The sequence below is a fragment of the Terrapene carolina genome, unplaced genomic scaffold (assembly GCF_002925995.2).
Source record: "Terrapene carolina triunguis isolate 2854851 unplaced genomic scaffold, T_m_triunguis-2.0 Scaffold132, whole genome shotgun sequence".
NCBI lineage: Eukaryota > Metazoa > Chordata > Testudines > Emydidae > Terrapene > Terrapene triunguis.
In genome coordinates, this window is record NW_020664483.1 from 8648789 (window position 1) to 8669743 (window position 20955).

The following is a 20955-nucleotide window of genomic DNA, read 5'->3' on the forward strand; positions in this document are numbered from 1 at the left end:
CATTTTTGGCCTTCTGATTTTTTTTTTTTTTAATTTGGAGATATACATTTATTTGAGCCTCCGTTATGGTGTTTCAAAAAGTTTCCAAGCAGCTTGCAGGCATTTCACTCTTTTGACTGGTCCTTTTAATTTCCATTTAACTAGCGTCCTAAATTATGTGTAGTTCCCCTTTTTGAAGTTAAATGCTACTGTGGTAGGTTTCTTTGGTATATTCCCCCCTACAGGGATGTTACATTTAATTACGTTATGGTCTCTATTACCAAGCAGTTCAGCTGACCTCTTGGATCAGATCCTGTGCACCACTTAGGACTAAATCAAAAATAGCCTGCCCTCTGGTGGGTTCCAGGGGTAGCTGCTCCAAGAAGCAGTCATTAATGATGTCTAGAATTTTATATCTGCATCCAGTCCTGAGGTGACATGTACCCAGTCAGTAATGGGATAGTTTAAATTCCTCAGTTTTATTGGTTTTTTTGTATCCTCTCTAACATCTCTGAGCATTTCACAATCACGGTCACCATCCTGGTCAGGTAATCAGTAGTATGTTCATGCTGCTATATTCTTATTATTCAAGCATGGAATTTCTATCCCTGGGCCTAGAGAGTCCATGGTACAGTTTGAGTCATTTAAGATTTTTACTATATTTGGCTCTATACTGTCTTTCATACAGTACCATCACGACCTTCTCCACCAGCCCACGACCAGCCCCACCAGCACGACCTTCTCTGTCATTCCTGTCGATTTTGTATCCTGGTACTACCATGCCCCATGTGATCATTTCTAAAGACACTTTGCAAGCAGTGTGGAAGTAGAGTCAAAAGAAATCATTTTTATTGACTTAAAGAGGCAGAAAAAAAACAAAATGCATGGCATTTATAAGGCCCACACCCGCAAGGCATGGAGAACTGACTGAGGCGATCAGAGTCCTCGAATGCCACTGTCTTCAAATGAAAGTGAGAGGGCACTCAGCACCTAATAGAACTGGGACTCATACAGCACTTTTTACCCAGAGAGCTTTAAAGAAGTGGCTATCACAATTTAATATTTTACAGACAAAGAAACTGCAGTACAGGAAGGTGAAGTAACATGCCCACAATCACATAGGAAGTGTGTGGTAGAGTCAGGAATAGAAGCACATATCTCCTGCCTCCCAGTTACATGCTTTAGCCACTGGGCCAAACAGCTTAACACGCAAGTGTAGTTGTACCCTCTATTGCTTTCAGTCAGAAGTATTAGAACATTTTTAACAATAGTAAGGGTGATGGGAAGGCACAGCTCAGCCCAACAACAGCAAAAAGATTCCCCTGGGGAAACGGAAGAGATTGTATTTTAGTATTTGTATGAACAACGGCCTAAGTGGGGACATGCCTGCCTCAAAGAGAAAGTCCCTGCATATCGAGCTCTGAAGGTCAGACTAGAGATCAGGAGGGTTCACTGCCCAGTCACGCACTGGCAGCAGTCATGTGGTTGCCTGCAATTTACCTGGCTGCACCAGATCAGTAATAACCCCGCGGAGCTCTTAGATGCCTGGAATACAGTCGTACAGCGTGGGCATGGACATTTGGCCCTACAGACCTCCACTCTCTAAGCATTTTGTTGTTATTAAGTGAGGACTGCATCTCTTATATCTGGTTCTTTTTACCTTCAGGACCTTTGACATACTACCTCATACGTTACAGTGCACTGATAATGTTATCTTGTAGATTTCTTTTAAATGCACGAATCAATAGATCTGAACAGAGAAAAGGTTGGAAAATGTGGAAGCCTGTTTTAAATGGAATGGGTATTCCATTTATTCCAGATATTTGGGATTACAGGCAGAGTCACTTTGATCTGCAAGTTGCTACATGCTCTAAATATCAATGGGAGTTGAAGGTGATCAGTCCCTCCCAGGATGGGGCCCTTAAAATATTAATAGACTGGGTCAAGTGAAAGTGCTATATGCAGTCATAGTGAATTTGCAATGGTGTGGGATGCTATATATTTTCTATCGCTGCAAGTTTGAGAGGTATGATTTACTCATGTGTAACATAGGATGTGGCAATTAAACCTTTACAGAACCCATCACATACCTTTTTATGCCTTTTTTATCCTCTTGCTTGTCTACCTCTGATTCCTCCCTTCCCCCTTTGAAGTACATGAGTTACTATGGAAACAATGAGCTCTTTAACATGGGTGGAGTTTAGTGACATCCAAAACTGCAGCATAAGTCAAATTATGTGATTACTGGGCATTTATACTGTGGTTTGCGAAATAGAGGTGTTTACACGGTAGCTTTCCTTGATCACAACTGTCTATGTATATAGATTTACTATTCCCTCTCTATTTACTTGTGATATATTCTCTCGCCTTACAACTGCCTCTAGCAGAGAACAATAAGTCTTTCAAAAAAATCTTCAGCTTTATTTCTGGCATCTGAAATGCTTTGTTTTAAACTATTTTCAGAATTGGCATCTTTATCCACCAGAATCATGACTCCCACCCCCATGCTATCCTGTTATGCCCCGATGCTGGTACTGGGGGCTGTGATAGCAGATCTAAATGAGGAATGAGAGGGCAGGGAAAGCCGCCCACAGTAAATAGGGCACTGGCATGGGTGTCAGGAGACCTCGGTCTGTTCATGGCTCTGTCACTGATCTGCTGGATGACCTGGAGCAAAACATTTCACCTTTCTTTCTCCTCCCAGCCTTTTCTTTCCTTGACTATTCTGACTTCAGTGGAACTACAGTACTCACGTCCTTAAAGTTACCCATGCCAAAGCCGTAGATGATAAACTCTTTGGGGGCAGGGACTATCTCTAACTATGTATCTGTACAGTGTTTACCACAATGAGGCCCTGATCTCAGTTGAGGGCTCTAGGTCCTAATGTAATATAAATAATCAGGAGAGAATGGCTGCAGCAAGGGGGATCCAGGTTGGATTGAGGACAGACTCTCTAACCCTAAGGATAGGTAAGCACTAGAACAGATTACCAACAGAGGTTGTAGAGTCCCCATCATTGGAGGCTTTTAAGAACCAGCTGGACAAACACCTGTCAGGGAGGGTCAAGGTATACTCAATCCTGTCACAGTACAGGGAGATGGACTAGATCAAGGATTCTCAACCTTTTTCTTTCTGAGGCCCCCTCAACATGCTATAAAAACTCCACAACCCAACTGTGCCACAACTGTTTGTCTGCATATAAGAGCCAGGGCCGGCGTTAAGGGGTAGCAAGCAGGGCAATTGCCCAGGACCCAATGCCACAGGGGGCACCATGAAGCTAAGTTGCTCAGGGCCCCGGACTTCAGCCCCATGCAGTGGGACTTCAGCTTTCTGCCTGGGCCCCAACGAGTCTAACACTGGTCCTGCTTAGCAGACCCCCTGAAACCTGCTCACAGCCCCTCAGGGGACCCCGGACTCCTGGTTGAGAATCACTGGACTAGATAACCACTCGAGGTCCCTTCCAGGCTTACATAGCTATGTTTCCATGATTTTATGTTCTCTTATTTAATTAATAGTCTTCCAATTATTTCAATAGGAATCAAATCAGGTACTATTGCAGAGTTCTGTGGATGCATGTACAGCACCATGTTGGATCCTGAAAGTGTGGATTGTGCGTCTTGGTGATTTCTATACAAGTTCCTCTTTTAGAAGTGTAAGCACTGGAATGGGTTACCTAGGGAGGTGGTGGAATCTCCTTCCTTAGAGGTTTTTAAGGTCAGGCTTGACAAAGCCCTGGCTGGGATAATTGTGGATTGGTCCTGCTTTGAGCGGGGGGTTGGACTAGATGACCTCCTGAGGTTCCTTCCAACCCTGATATTCTATGATCCTATGATTTATTTACACCTGACACACTCAGTTGTCTCGTTAAACCAAAAAAGCATAGAAACCGTGTGCCAACATACGTGTTTGTGTCCCTCAATGGTATGACATTTTGTTTTTTGGAAGAAAAAAAAATTAAAAGCACAAAGACCTGACTAAAACATGCGACACCATCACTTTATGGATTTTAATAAGTACATGCCAAACTCTTGCCAAATAGTTGGGATTCGCTATTGTAAAAGCTTCAAATGAATGATAATAGACTCCATCAGAGTCAACTTGAGTTTCAAGCATGTGTGCGTGACAGCGAGAAAAAGCAAAAGGGAAAAAGGGAACCAAAGCTTTTTACATGGGACCAAGCTTCACTGAAAATGAATATTGCTGGTAAAGTATCTAAGTCAATATCTTTTCACAGGCAAAACATCAGTGAATTGGGGTTCCTCTGAATAAAGAACCATTGGATCAGGGCTGAATCATGTATACCTCATTTAAAATTGATGCTAAAAAGAATACATGACAGCAGCAGTGTGAGTCCTGTGATGGATGAATAATGCATTTTTTCTGAAGTCCCGAAATAATAGTTGCAGAATAATATGCTTTGCAAGAAACTTGCTCAATATGTATTTCCATGCTGATTTTCATTAGGGTTAACCATTGGGATCCTGATGTTTCAGCCAAACATAAATATTCATCTAATCATGGATCATCACAGTGGAGACAGTGGCCAGTGCTACTGAAACTAAAACAAAACAAAACACACCTAGGAAGCCCACTGCAAATTTGAAAGCCAGAACAAAGCCCACTGCAGGAACAACAATGCAGAAGTTAAGTATCAGGGGGTAGCCGTGTTAGTCTGTATCCACAAAAACAACGAGGAGTTCGGTGGCACCTTAAAGACTAACAGATTTATTTGGGCATAAGCTTTCATGGGTAAAAAACCCACTTCTTCAGATGCAGAAGTTAAGACCCATTTAAGGACCAAAAAGATAACATTACCGTAACCTTCTACAGACAGGAAGGATAGTCCAGGGATTAGGGAACTAGGAGACCCAGGTTCAATTCCTTGATCTGTCACAGACTTCCTGTGCAAGCTTGGACAAGTCACTTCGCTCTGAAGGTCGGACTAGAGGTCAGGAGGGTTCACTGCCCAGTCATGCACTGGCAGCAGTCACATGGTTGCCTGCAATTTACCTGGCTGCACCAGATCAGTAATAACCCCGCGGAGCTCTTAGATGCCTGGAATGCCAGAGCACAGCTGGGTTGCAGGGTGACCTTAGGAAAATATGGATCTTTCCTCCACAGGTGGTGGACATCCAAGCACATAAACCTGGATACTTGTCCACCTCTCCCTCTGTTGCAGCGTGGCCAATCAGTGGGAACACACAAGCTATGCTACCATGGGTGGGGGACAAGGCAGCTGTGTGCAGGGCTAGTACCTCCACAGGCATGGCAAGATGCATGTCGACCCCAGGAAATCCACTCCTTTAGGGCTTTGAATCCCCTGTCTGTTCTGCAGAGGGGAAACATCACTACTAGAGGCAACTCTGCAATAGGGAGTTCTTGAGTTTCCTAAACCTCAATGTAGGCAGGGCCGGCTCTAGGTTTTTTGCCACCCCGAGCAAAAAAAAAAAAAAAAACCTCCGGGAGCACAACTTCCGAAGTGTCCGGAATGCCGCCCCAAGCACGTGCTTGGTTTGCTGGTGCCTAGAGCCGGCCCTGAATGCTATGGAACATCTGTCACTGATACCAAAATGCATTGAGCTGTTAACCTCACCCACAACCAGCTCCACCAACAAGGATATGCAGATAGTCAAGGATGGCACAGTGGCTCCCTAACTGGGTATGTCTACACTGCACCTGGGAACGAGCTATTTTTAGCGTGTTTGCCCAAGTCCCACTAGCGCGAGTCGGTCTTGCCAGGTTGGAAAGCTTGTTCCCAGCTGCAGAGTACACATACCCAGTGTGGTCCCGGGAGGGCCTATTAATGAGCCATCGACATCTGTCCGGTCACACCGTGCTAGTTCTCCTCCTAATTTCCAGCTGCTAAATCACATTAAAAAGAAAATAAAATGAAGGGTGGGATTTTCATAAGTGCTCAGTGTTGGCTTAACTCTGGGCCCATTCAAGTCAACGGGAGTTTTATCATAGACATCAACGGGAGAAAAGTTAGGCCAACTCTGAGTGCTTTGAGAAATACTGCCCCTAATACTTTCTTCATATTAATTTTCCATGTAAGCACCGGGATGTTATATAACCACGACTGGGAAGAGGGGTGGTCTATGTATTTGTGAATAGAAGGGGAGGTGGTCCATGAGAAAAATCTCACTATTCATGTGTGGTCCACCCTATGAAAAAGTTTGAGAACCTTCAAATTACCATACATGTCATTGCACGATACGTTTGCTTCTGGTTCTGATGCTCAAAGCTAAGAAGGGAAAAAAGGATACATAAAATACATGAAGACAATTTCCAAACCCCTATTTAAAAGCGGAGTATCTGCAAGTATATTGACCCAGATTTTCAAAAGTGACTCGGGATTTTGGGTGCCTCGCTTTTTCAGGTGACACCGTAAAGGGGCCTGATGTTCAGAGAGTTCTGAGCCAGCTTCCCCTGAAAATCAAGTTTGGCTCCCAAAATCAACAGCCACTTGAGAAAATCTTGTCCGTGATTCAAATCAAACAAACAATTTGCACATAACTATTACTTTAAAATCCTTCCTCAACGATTTGTCAAAACAGCCCCTGATGCTCTTGTCAACATTCCTCAACATATTTTGAATTATTCTATTTCTGCACATTTCAACATTTTCTACCATTTAATTTTCTACACGTTTAATTCAGGACTTTCCTAAGAACTCTTCCTCACTCCCAGTTTCCTCCTCCATATGCCTCAAATGCAGGCACACAAAGCAAACCACAAACACAAACCAAACCCTCCCTCTACTTTTTAAAGATCATGGTTATGAAGTGCTTGATACGATTTCTTTGCCCAGTGCTCTCTTAATCAAGCAACATTGTCAAATGTCTCATATACTTCTCTAAGGCCATCACAAGGTCAGTGGCCTTGTAGAAATGGTTTGGGGTTTCTTCCCCCGCATGGGATAAATTATTCAAAAGAACTTGGGATATTTTTAAAACACTCTATATAAAACCCTCCCCATCACACTGAGCGACATGCATGTACGAAATGAAGAAATACAGCACAAGTGGCAAACGTTAAAAAGTCGTCTCCTTTCATAAAAGCAATTAGACAAAAATAAATGACGTGAGAAGGCTTGATTTGATTTTAAAGCCAGTGTTATCAAAGAGGCTTGGCATTATCTTCTATTGATTTTATTGGCAGTTTGCCCGGCTTTCCTGTCTCTGCACTGTGTCTCTCTCAAAGTGTTAGTCTTAGATTGGGCTGTTATACAGTATTTAATTCTTCCAATTAAAATGTATTTCTTCACAACACACTTTGACAAAGCTTACTGTGGTGACTGTTTATGATTATTATTTTTACATTCTTTTTAAACAACCAGACCTTTTAATACCTCAGAACTCATGTTTTCTCTTTTTATTGAAAACATGTCTAGAGAACACTTTATAGATTATTTTATCTTCTATCCATCTGCGATGTTAATGTCATTTGTCAATGCAAAGCAGTGTGGCTGTTGTGTTTTCAGCTACATAAACCAGCTTGCAAAGAACACATGTGTGTTCACTAGTTAAGTGACTACATCTTAATTATTCCATTGTTTTAGATGGTTAGCTGTAGATACTATTAAAAAACAAAACACCCTCGTCCATCAAGTAAACCCCAAAAGAAAAAGTTGCTTTGAATGCACAAGTACTCAAGTAAGTTTTCCCGTCAGAGGGGACTGAGAGACAGGACATGATTGCACTAGAGTTGGGAACAGAGAGCATTCCAGTTCTCACTACCCAGTGCCTAAAATGACAAGGTCGCTGAGTTTTTTTGCAGCAGGAAAACAAACAAAAGAGCCTGTGTATTTTAAATGTCACTGTCTGCTCCATGAGAATGCTAAAGCACCAGCGTTACTCTTGATACTCCCGCTTCTTAATTGCTTCCGCAGAGGTCCAGTATTGACAGGAGAGAGCTACCTGCGTGAGTATTGCAAGAAGTAGTGTCCATTTGTACATGTACTACACCCCCCCCCCCCCCCCAAACACACCCCCAGTCTGCCCCCCCCCACCCCCCCCCGAGGCTGCATACTGGAGAACACCGAGGTCTTGGGCAGGCTGAGGGCTCCCTTTCCTAACCTGTCAGGAAAATCGCATGATTCTGTAAAGCCCCGAGGGCCAAACCATTGCATCCCCCCACCCCCAAGCGGGCTGTCTCGCTACCGAGCGAGCTCTCGCTGCAGGGAGCCGTCTCGAGCCGTAGCTGCCTCTCTAGGGATGGAGTCTTCCGAGCCCCCTTCATCTCCCGGGAAACCCCGCCAGCCAACCTGCAGCGATGCTCCTGCTGCCCCTTCCCCGCCTCGCGCCTACCTAGTGCCCGGCTGCCAGGCGAGCCCGGGCTGCACGCGCCGCCTCCCGCGTCCGCCGCTACACCGCTCCGAGCGCCATGTTCCTGCGAGCCCGGGCTCGCGGCGTGTGTCCCTGGCAGGCGGCTGGGGGGGGGGGGGAGCCGACACCGGGCTGCTGCTGCTGCTACATCCGGGCTGTGACTGGCGGAGCTCAAGCTCGCCTCGCCCTGGTCGACGCGGAGACGCCCAGCTGCCTAGAGGGTGCAGCGCTGAGGAAGGGGAAAGAAAGAGCCGGAGCCTGGTGATGTCGATCCCCCAACTGCATCCACCCCAGAGACCAAATCTAGCGGCTTCTCCTGCCCTGGAACAATCCAGTCCCCCAGGCATCGGAGCCCATGCCACAGCGCTGCAAAATCCCTCATCCCACAGCTAGAGCCAGCCAAAATCTGCCCCCACCCCTTCCTGCAAACCGCGCTGATTAAATACAATGTCCCTTGAAACTGCTCCTGCTACAGCAAAGAAATTCCTGCGGCCGAAGCCTCTTGGTGCTACAACACCCCAGAACCAGCACCCGGATCCAGGCACTTTAAATTAATGGAGATAGCCTATCTCCTAGAACTGGAAGGGACCTTGAAAGATCAAGTCCAGCCCCCTGCCTTCCCTAGCAGGGCTAAGTACTGATTTTGCCCCAGATCCCTAAGTGGCCTGCCTTAAGGATTGAACTCACAACCCTGGGTTTAGCAGGCCAATGCTCAAACCACTGAGCTATCCCTTCCCCCCTTTCTGGCTCCAGTTCCCCAAATTCAACACAGTAACCAGGGAATCTGGCCCCTGCTGCACCCCAGTGTGTGATGTCAGTGCAAAAACTCAGCGCTGGCATCTGGATCCTCCCAAAATGTGACCACAAACTCAGAAACTGCACCATCAGAATATTATTATTTATACTGCAGTTGGGCTTAGTAGCCCCAGTCATGTACCAGGCCCCCGTTGGGCTAAGCAGGGTACAAACAGAACAAAGAGTTGGTCCCTGCCCCAAAGCACTTACAATCTAAGTATAAGAACATAAGAACAGCCATACTGGGTCAGACCAAAGGTCCAGCTAGCCCAGTATCCTGTCTTCCGACAATGGCCAATGCCAGGTGCTTCAGAGGGGATGAACAGAACAAGTAATCATCAAGTGATCCATTCCCGGTCGCCCATTCTCAGTTTCTGGCAAACAGAGGCTAGGGACACCATCCCTGCCCATCCTGGCTAGTAGCCATTAATGGACCTATTCTCCATGAACTTATCTAGGGTGTGTTTTTTTTAACCCTGTTATAGTCTTGGTCTTCACAACATCCTCTGGCAAAGAGTTCCACAGGTTGACTGTGCGTTGTGTGAAAAAATACTTCCTTTTGTTTGTTTTAAACCTGCTGACTATTCATTTCATTTGGTGACCCCTAGTTCTTGTGTTATGAGGAATAAATAACACTTCCTTATTTACTTTCTCCACACCAGTCATGATTTTATAGACCTCTATCATATCCTCCCTTAGTTGTCTCTTTTCCAAGCAGACAAGTCCCAGTATAAGACAAAAAACAACAGGTGGAGACGAACAGGGGAGCACAAGCAAACAGCGAGAACACATTTTGCTTCTAATGTTCTACCCCAAGACATCCTGGTACAAGAAATCTGGAAAAATTCTAATTCAGTGCCAGTATCCTGCTGGATCTGGTGAATTTTTGGCTGAATACTCCCAGTTTTAATGACAAAATTTACTACATCTGCAGCGTCTCCTAGTCCACCAGAATAATCCAGATCCCAACATATGTGTAGCACACTACACATATTAATGAAGCATCACACACCCCTATAAAGTAGGCAAGTATCATAACATATCCATGGCCACGTAGGACTTCATTGTTGTCAATCACTGTGTCTGTGCACCAGTCCAATTTCATGGTAACACCAGAAAGAGAACTTGGAACATCCTACTCCAAAAGCACCTACCACTTCAGCATACAGAAAATCATCATCTGCCAGCGGTAGAGGGCCTATGACACATAGGGTATGTCTACATTTGGATCTGGAGGTGTAATTCCCATCTCAAGGAGACATACCCATGCTAGGATGGATTAGTGTATAAAAAAAGAAGCGTTCCTGCTGTGGCGAAAGCCGTGGGAGGAGCTAGCCACCCCAAGTATGGTGCCTAGCCTCTCAGATGAGATCATTCTCGGAGCAGCTAGCCCTTCTGGCTGCCTGCACCGCTGTGGCTACATTTCTATTTTTAGTACACTAGCTTGATCAAAGCTAGTGCATGTTTTTCTCCTTTACTGCTCCAGAGCAGACATACCCTTAGTTCAAAAGCTTTATTTCCTTCCAGTAGAGTATAGCCATACACAGTCATAGTTCCCACATCATTCCTATCATTTCAAGAATTCCCTCAGTTCCCATGTACTTATTGGGTCCCTTACAGCAAGCTCTTCATACCTGGAACTCCCATTGATTGAAATATCTGGGTGGAGTTTAACATGTTGCTCCTAACCTAGAAATGATTTTGACACCAGCTGCGGATCTAAACCTATACGTGTTGTAATTTTTGTAAAATTCTCCCGAGCACTGGAAAGACCTTTGAAATAAACCCAACTAAAGAATCAAATGGAAAGGAAGCAATCAGAGAAGTGCTTGTAAAAAAAAAAAATCTATATAGTACAATTGGGTGACCTAAGTAATTCTGGTATATTACTCCCTGTGATATGTGCCTGCTTCTGAAAAGAGTCTTCTCCAACACCTTTATGAAATGTGCCAGAAGAAAGATCAAAGCTGCTTTTAATAAAGATCCATATAATTCATTCTAAATGCATCTCAACAGAAATAACCTATTGTATACTATCTGATTTAACTAATTAATCACAGTCCCAACAGTCACTAAATATCAGTAGCCAAATGCTTTTCAGAGGCACGTCAAATGTGAGTTTGTTGGAAAGAAAAACGATAAGTGCCTTATTTATATAGTCATATGTAAACAAGTGTTCGCATCTTTAACAGGTGAGAATTAAATGTGTTTTTGTTTCTTATGATGCTGTGAAATAGAGAGCATGACAGGAACATAGGGGATAAGGGTTTACATTAGAGCTGTGGCGGGGGGGGGCAGTACACAGGTCGGTCTTGCAAGCCAAGAGAAAAATACATGTTACTTGTTGGCTTAGGTGACTGATTGCCATTTTAATACTTTTACATAATCCCCTTGCCCTTCGAGGGATTCACAGATTTACAGGGCTCACCATTGCGATCTTTGCCATTTTGTGTTCTCAAGCAGGTAACATTACTACCAGCTTTCCTCGGGATTCTTAACAGAGGGACTATCTGGGGCAACTCTGATTTTTTACAAAGGCATTTGTTAAGATTTGAGTGGTGACATCCCTCCAGAAACACACACCACTTAACCTAACTTAACAGCAATCCAATAGAAGTTGCCGCTGTTAGAGCAGCAGAGGAAATACCACGATACTGTAATTTACATGGCAGTCACTCCTTCACTTGTGTTAAAAATGATAAATAACTATAACCATTTCATACAACTAAATAAAGATGAGGCACGAGCAATGGGATTAACTGTTTACTGCTGGGTTTCTTGTACCTACCACTGGCCCTCTAGACACTCTCAGAGATACTAGACTAGACGGATCACTGGTCTCATCCAGCCCGGCTGGTGCAGCATGGAGCTGCCCATATGGATTGTTAGCTGTCAGCTTCTCTGCAACAGAAAACCAGCCTAGCACTGAGATGGCTGGTGGTCAAGGGGCTTCAAAGATTGTCTACGGACACCTCCCATCTTGCACGATGTGCACTTGGCTGAACCAGGGAATCTGGCCCAGTAGCAAGACATCATTTTCCTGCTTTTCTGTGCTGCGTTGCCATTTTGTCTTCATTTCCATTGACCCCTTAGTTACTCTAGCTAAGCCACGTTTGGCTGAAAGCTGGGCCACATCGGATCATCTCTGAACCACAATTGCCATTCATTAGAGCTAATCCCAGCTCTCAGCACATATTGCAGACCTTATGTACTTTAAACATCTCAGAGGGTCCTTTTTTTTCCTTTTCAGAGAGCCAGCAGCATAGAAAAGCACTAAGACATCACCTCTAACTTCACTAAACTATTCACCAGGGGTCTGAAACAATCAGGTTCATATGAAAATACATTCCATTATCTAGGAGGCTTGCATCAGTGTTATTTTACCTTGCTTTTCCTTTAAATTATGTGTAACTTAACTGGCTCCCTGTTTTCAAGGGGAAAGGCTTTGGCTCTCTGAAGAATGAATGAGATTTATTTCAGAAAGATCAGATCGCAAAGGAGCCCCATATTCTGCTCAGGCCTTAAAAAAATCAAGAGCAATGACAATGAATACAGCTAAGGCAGGAAAAAGGCTCTAATCTTACCCATAGGGGCATGTTCGGTGGGAAAACCTAAGGTACAATGATCATAATCACAAACACTGGGGCCAAGATTTTCAAAACTCTGGGATTGATATTAGGCTCCTAAATCGAGCTGTGTGCTAACTGATTTTTTGGTTCACTGGCCATTCTGAAAAATGGGGGGGAAATTGGTTTGAGTTGAACTGAAACCGAAATTTTTCATCTACTTGAAAAATCGCCTTGGAGGTCAAATGCAACATTTCATTCACCCAGTGGCTGGGTCACTCACAGGTTATGTGGGAGACCCAGTTTGAATCCCTGCTTTGGAACAAGGACTTGAGTCCAGGTTTTCCCCCTCCAGGTGAGTTCCTTAACTACCAGCCCATAGGATATTCTGCTATTGGGCTCTCTCAATTTCTCCTGTTGAAGCTGTCCCTCCACTTCTGTTTAAAATACTTAGATAGTCAGCCTGAGAAAGAGAGTGAGTCTGACTCTATAGCCTGGTGACTAGGGCTTTTTTAAAAAGTTGGATAATCTAATTTTCCAATTTTTTTCTTTTTTTGTTTCAGCCAAAACAACTGCCATAATCGACATGAATTCACCAAACATTTCAGTCGATCTGAATCTGCAATTTTCAGTGAAAACAATGTTTTGGATAAAAAAATTGCCCATCTCTCTTCTAAGTCCATATTTAGGCACCTACATGTGTGGCCTGATTTCCAGACAGGCTGAGTGCTCTGCCTGCAGTGCATATGGCTGGATGCCCAAGGCTTTATTTAAACTTTTTGGCCTGCACTGCTGAAGTTACGTTCCTAAGTCTGTATTCAGACACTTGTGGTGAAATTGTGTCCCCTCTGAAGTCACTGGAAGTTTTGCCATTGACTTCAATAGGCCAGGATTTCACCCCTGATTCTCAGTGATCTTGAGCAACCAGCAACTCTGCTTGAAATAAATGGCAAGTGCTGGATGCTCCGTCCTTTGGAAAATCAGGCCAGGTACTTACGTGCTTAAGGAATTACTTAGGAGCCTAAAGTTAGGTCTCAATTTTAGAAAATCTTGGTCCAGGACTTTGCATGTGATTTGACGATGACCTGCACATTAATATATCAGACAAGAAGCCACGCAGTATAAAAGGGGAAATAAATTCTCGCTGTCTCTGACTGGAAGAGCAAAACATTTAAGAACAGGCTGGCCAAACACCTGCCAGGGATGGTCTAGATTTACTCAGTCCTGTCTCAGTGAAGGGAGCTGGACTAGATAACTTCTCAAGGTCCTTCTAGCCCTACATTTGTCTGATTCTATATGATTCTAGGCTGATGTACCTTTCTCGTGCCTAGAGAGCTTTGTTTGAGCTAAGGAATGGACTTTGTCTGACCTCTGGCATTACTGTAATGGTTATTAAATAAGGCTGGACATAAATGCACAAGGTGGGGGAAAGTTTGCTGGGAGCCCTCCACAATCTGCTCCTCTACATATGCATTAGTCAGAGTCCTGGTGCTTGTGCTTATTCAAATACCAGGTGCATGGGAGTGTTCATAGCACCAGTGGTGCTAGATGCCCCAATAAGGAAAGGCCATGAGAATTGGCCTCGTCCTCCTTGCTGGAGGTCAATTCTGGGAAGCACACGCTGAGCCATTCTGAAGCTGCATGCAGGGACAGGAGAGTTAGCAACGAGTCGTTCACCCCTTGTTTGGTGCTCAGGGGGTTGCACTCTGGAGAGGGGCTGGTCAGCTGTGCCACACATTAAAGAGCAAATCTTCAAGACGGTGCAAGGGATGAGATAGGGTCACAACCCCTCTGAGCAAGGAACAATCCCAACTGAGCTTGTCTCTCTCTGAAGCCCAGCCTCCGTATTGCTTCTCCTGAAGGCATGCAGATCTGCACTGACCCCTAACTTAGGGCTGTGACCTAAAACTCACCATGTAGCTTGATGGGTGCAACAGTTACTTCCTCAAAGTGCATTGCCCCAGCCTCCTGAGAAGCTCTCTGCCTTGCCTCTCTCTTCACAGGTGAGTGCCTCCAGCACCCGTCCCAGTGCAGTGCATCTCTGCGTCCTGCCTTAGGGACTGCATGTGGTATTTCCAAGAGCTGCAGCATTGGCCTAACTCTGCTCCCACTGAAGTCAATGAAAGTTTTACAATTGACATCAACGGGGCAAAGTCAAACCCACAGAATAGCCATTAAATAGACTTTAATTTGCTAGAAGTGTTGGATTGTTCGTGCGTTGCTCCCTCCTTCCTACGGGTCATAACCATCAAAGCATGCTTTGTGGAGTACAGGGAGCCCTGGTTCTTGTTGAATTTGGCCACTAAATTCATATCTGCTTTGGCTCTTTTTGACGATACTACATCTTGGTGTGGCTGTCTGTTCATTCTCTGGCTTGGCTGTGTGTGCACATGCAGAGTGGTTTTCAAGCAGGCAGTGATTACATTTCCAACACTAAGGCTCTTGAGACCCATCATTTGCCCCTAAGCGCTAGCCACTTGGATTCAGCTTCTGACGCTTGCCTCTTTGAGGGGAGGGAAGCATTGCATAGATATGTGTGTTATTCTTCATCTTTATGTTAATGCAGTGTAGCGAGTTATGGGTGTAGCTGAGCAGATTGCAATCCCAGGAGAAGGCTTATTATTTAAACTCAATAGTCAGTGCACTCTGCCTTGTCTGGGAAGGAAAAATATAACAAACAAACAGGAGAGTGTGCAGTCACACCCAGCCTTCGATCACTTCTTCCTCTGACACTGCCAGCATACTCCCTTTCCCCATTGTCCCCCATTGCCCAGGCTCTGGTCACCACTCTGCTTCATTACTGTAATGGTCTCCTGGCCTCGCAACCTTTCACCTTTCCTTGTCCAAAGTGCTGCCGCCAAGGTCATCTTCTCCCACAACTCCTCACACCACCTCCTCCTCTCTAGGACTCCCAGTATTAGCTTCTTGCCTCTCCCTACATCACACTGAAGATCCGCATCCTCATCGACCAGCCCCTGAGTAGTTTCACTCCATCTCTGTTCTCATTTCTTCCTACTCGCCCTCTCAACACCGTCACTCACCCCAGTCCGTTCGCCTTACTGTTCGTTGTCCCCTTTACCTGGCTTTTCTCTGTCTACCACATTGTCCCCCATGCCTGGGCCATTCTCCCTGGCCTTGACTGCCAGTCACCCACTCTCTGTCTTCATATCCTCCCATCTCCCCAAGCAATCCCTCCTCAGAGGAGATCCCCGTGCCCTCTCTCACCGGAACTGTCTTATGCTGGGCTTAGATTGGAGCCAGGAATGTGCACAGTGTACGGGCCTGATCCATGTAGTCACTGGGGCTCAGGTGCAGGGCCGGCTCCAGGCACCAGCACAGGAAGCAGGTGCTTGGGGCGGCCAATGGGAAGGGGCAGCATGTTCGGGTCTTCGGCGGCGGGTCCCTCAGCCGGCCCTGCTCAGGTACTTAACCACCTGGAACTGATTGTAAATGCCTTTGTATACCTAAGGCAGTATGAATACTTGCATTACAAATAAAGAGAGAGAAAAACGAACAAACAAAAAGATAGTATTCCACTGCTGCGGAGGGGAACCTGAGACAAGTCTAGATTGCACCACCCTCATACATGCTAGTGAGCATTTACTCCTACCAGCAATCCCACTGAAGCCAGAGGGCCTGCTTGTGTGACCACTCATCAACAGGAATAAACTGGCACCATCTATACTATAGCAAGGACCTAAGGCCTGATTCGGTTCCCACTGAAGTCAATAGGGCTTTTTGCCATTAATGTTAGTATGAGCAGGCTCCCTACTCTGTCTATCCATGGTAATGGCCACAAAGTTTAAACTTGTCTGAGCAGAAGAGCAGATTTAAAGGAACATGTACACATAGCTTCAAACATTTATCATTGGCCTATTCCAATTACAGCCTCAGATATTTCACAATTGTCCAAAGGATTTGGGTGTCTGTGTCCCTTGGGCATCTCTGAAAATCCCTGCTGTAATGTCTAACTGGAGCTTCTGGGTTCATTATTCTGAGGGCTGAAGGTAACATGCAACAGGAATCCGAGTGGGTAAATTAATCCCTGGTGTAACTCCAGGCAAGTTAAGAGTTTGGCCCAACATATGTAACAAGCAAATGACTCAAGGGCCCATAACCTACACACTCAAGGAAAGAAAACAAAACAGATGCCTCTCAATGGAGGTTCCTTCTTGTCTCATGTATCCTGGGGTAAAAGTCAAGATTAGGGCCACTGAAGTCATTGTAGCTGTGCTGGGATAAAACGGGTGTAAATGCGAGCACAAGGCTGGGAGTGGAAGCTACAGAAGGATACAGAATTGCAGCAGTAGAACGCTATGTTGAATGAACAGCAAATAACTTTAATTAGGCTTTCACTAAGGCTGAAACAAAAAACAAAAAAGAAGACAACACCGAAGAAGAAAGCTTGTCAAGCTAGGCAACCCCTCTCCCCACCCAAGCTCCTACCACTCTAAAAGTAGTAAGAACAGGGCAATTAGACGTAATCACAGGATGTTCACAGACCGCTTACATGAGCACTAGTGAACTTGTGATCCTTTTAGCAAAAATGTGGCAAGGGAAGGTGAAGAGTTACCGAAATAATAATTGTTTATAAGTGCTATCTGAATTTCCTGAGTTTTCCCGATAACCTGTGTATCTAATTATTTCTGATAGATCAGAACAGTGATTCTGGGGAGATGTGATCAATTACATCTGGAGGGTAGCTGAAGGACACTAGAGAGAGTCAGGCCATGTGGTGCCGAGCAGTGTGTTATTCTTGTGTAGCCACCGGATTCTTCCCAAGAGTCATGTCCAACAGTCATGTCACCAGTACCACAGCAGTTATTCTGACTATGCTTGTCTATACTCAGATGTGTCTGGGTTTTTTTTTTTCATGTGGGTCAAAATCTAAACATAAAAGTGTTCTGTGATAGGGTCCCCTCACCGGGGCACCTCCTTGTGGCTGCATCTGGGGATTAGCTCCAGCCAGGTCTGACGCCCGTCTTCTGACAGTTGCTCACACTGTGTCCCCTCTCGCTCTCCAAGAGTCACAGTGCTCCCTTTTTATGACTCAGTCCTCTGGCCAAGTCACTGTAAAGTCCTCTCCTTCCGGGGAGTCCATGTTCCATTGGATCAGCTGCCCTTGGATGCTCCAGGTAGGCTTCCAATCCAAGACCAGGTTCTGTGCTATTTTCCCAGGAACCTGGGCCTGCCCACTACTCTGGGTTCCAGTCTAGGGACCCTATGTGTAGCAACAATGGTCTGCATGCTATTTCCTTGGACTCCTTCCAACTTCTCTGCTCTATTGTCTGGCCTCCACTGGCTTGTCCAGCCCAAACTCACTCCTCCCAGGGAGTAACTGCAAACAACCTAACTCTCTAAAGCCCCAAAGATACCACCCTTTTCCCAGGGAGTGACTGCAGACTGCTTCCCCTGCAGTCCTCTTCTATTCTCGTCTTGAGGAGAAAATCCTGCTCCCACTGAAATCTTTGGGAGTGTTGCCATTGACGTCAATGGACATTAAATCAGCCTCTGTATCCTACTACAATCCTTTGTGTTACAAGAATAACACTCAGCACTGACACCGCAATGGAGAAGATGCAGCACTTTCACCGTGCAGGACAAACGTTAACTAACGCATCATCCCCCACGTTTAGAAGGGAGATATTATCCCAGTTTTATGGGTGCCTCTAATCCCAGCTGCCTTTTTATAATGCAGGGGCAGCAGTTCAAGAGTAACGCAGCTCTCTTCGCTTCTTTCTCCATCAGTCCACACTGCAGTTAGAAAGATATAATACGGCATCATATTGCTCCACAAACTGGCTTCCAAAAACCTGGCTCATTTTTTCTGAGTGACTTCCAGGGCTTAGACTGATCCTGCAGAGCCCTTGACTTAGCAGCTGGCAAAGTTTATGAAGTGTTTACAATACGCTGCATAATTTGGCTATGAGATAGTGCATAGTGTAGCTCTTCATTGGTGCACAGTGGGAGAGGAACAAGTGAAAGAAGCACAGGGAAAGGGAAAGCCAAGAGAAACAGATGGCAGCAAGCTCTCCAAGGGGCAAGGATGAATAAATAGTGGTGCAAAATCATTTTTCCAAGGGAAAAAAAATGCATTGTTAAATAAATACAACTTTTATGAAATGTAAACTAGATCTCATATGTATCATTTTTATATTAAATATATGGCATGTCATCAGGACCGACAGTCTCTACAGTGTATGTGAAGAGGTAAAATGGTTCGGATTGCTCATCAGTGAAACAAATAGCTCTGGTCTTACCTAAAATCTAACTTCACTCTTCATGGAAAACCATTATATATACACGCTATAGGCTAGATCCTCAGCTGGTATAAATTGGAGTAGCTCCATTAATTGCAATGCAGCTATGCTGATTTACGTCAGTTGACAATCTGGGCCAATCCTGAAATCCTTACAGAGATGAAATTCAATTTGATTTCATTGAGTGGTAAGGTTTGGACCCCAGGAAACAACTTTGACTTAAAATGCACGCATCTGTGCGTGCTTCTCGAGCGATGCATTGATGCGTTCAGCTACTCACAGGATCTAAATACGAGAAGAGAAAGATGTTTGAAAAACGTAGAATTTTTTTTTTTTTTTAAATCTGAGAAATTGTTTCCTTTTTGGCAAGAGACTGTAAGGAAAGAATTGATCATCCCAGCTTAAACAAGCAGAGTGTGGGCACAGGAAAGTTTTTCTAGGCAGAACTATCAATCCTCTTTGAGCTGCATTAAACATGATGACCTGCATCAACCAAAACCCGGGTATAATTCTTCTACATGTCCCCCGTGCATCACCTGCCAATAGTATTATAGTCAATGGTGTCCACAATGGGGGCAGATCCTGTCCCTTCATCCCAATCCAAGAGGCAAGTCTGGCTTGAAAGGCAGCAAAATCCAGTGTGATTTTGCTCTGCATGGACCAGACGGTGGAGGGCAAACAACCTGCACACGATCGTCTGTGCCCCTCAGGCTATCTCTGTGGATGGCAGATTTGGGGATATGATAGACTGCAACTCTTCAGATCCACTGGCCAACCCCCTCCCACTCCCCCATAAGGACATCTGTAGGGCAAAACCACCTGCGTGGCTACTGCCACAGCAGAGGCTGCTACAGCCCTGAGGGTGTAAACAAGAAGGCTGTAATTTCAGGAGTTCAGAGCACTGTCGGGCACTTTGGAAAACCTGGCCATCTATTCGGGTACCTAAATATAGATTTAGGAGCCTGAAGTTAAGCCTATTAATCTTGGCCTAGATGATTAGGTGACTGAGAAATTCAAGTGCCCTTCTCCGAGGATTTCAAGAAAGGAAATGGCTAGGGACCAGCATTGCAGTCTTTTGTGTGCAGAAGCAATGGGAGTTTGGCGTGCACGAAGAATGCAGGATCAAACCTTGAGTTTACATAGATGGCAAACACTCCGTTTTCATGCCCCGATGCTCTCAAAGCCCCAGGTACTCCTACTTGAGCTCTTTAATCCAGCTCTTGGATCCCCTTTGATGGAGATAAAAGATCTACTTGTTATCACCGCTTTGAATCTGGCCCCAGCCTTTGTAAAGGAAAGTGGCTGCAAGTTCATTGCTTTACATGCCGAGGTCTGGCCATTTCTGGGGCTGCTTACCTGTGTCAAATGGGATAAAGGAATGAAGAATCAGGTCCTTGGTTTTTCAAAGTTGGGATAGAGAAGAGGAAAGAAAAGGAAATGTTACAAAAGGCATCTCCTAGGGCAGTGGTTCTCAGACTTGTTCCGCCACTTGTGCAGGGAAAGCCCCTGGTGGGCCGGGCCGGTTAGTTTACCTGCCACGTCCGCAGGTTCGGCCGATCGCGGCTCCCAGTGGCCGCGGTTCACTGCTCCAGGCCAATGGGGGCTGCCAGAAGCAGCGGCCAGTACGTCTATCGGCCCGCGCCGCTTCCAGCAGCTCCCATTGGCCTGGAGCAGCGAACCGCGGCCAGTGGGAGCCGTGATCGGCCGAACCTGCGGACGCGGCAGGTAAACAAACCATCCCGGCCCACCAGGGGCTTTCCCGGCACAAGTGGCGGAACAAGTTTGGGAACCACTGTCCTAGGGTGATCAGATGCCCAGTTTTCGACCAGAAAGTCAGGTCGAAAAGGGGACCTGACAGTGTCCGGTCAGATCTACTGACCAGACATGCAAAGTCAGGTTACTGTGGGTGGGTTCGACGGGGAGGCATCAGGTCATCACCCGTGCCAGTCCCTACTCAGCTGGGGCTGCAGCTTCGCAGGCAAGTCCCTCCCCACCCAGGCAGGGGAGAGAGGGGAATAGCAGTGAGTG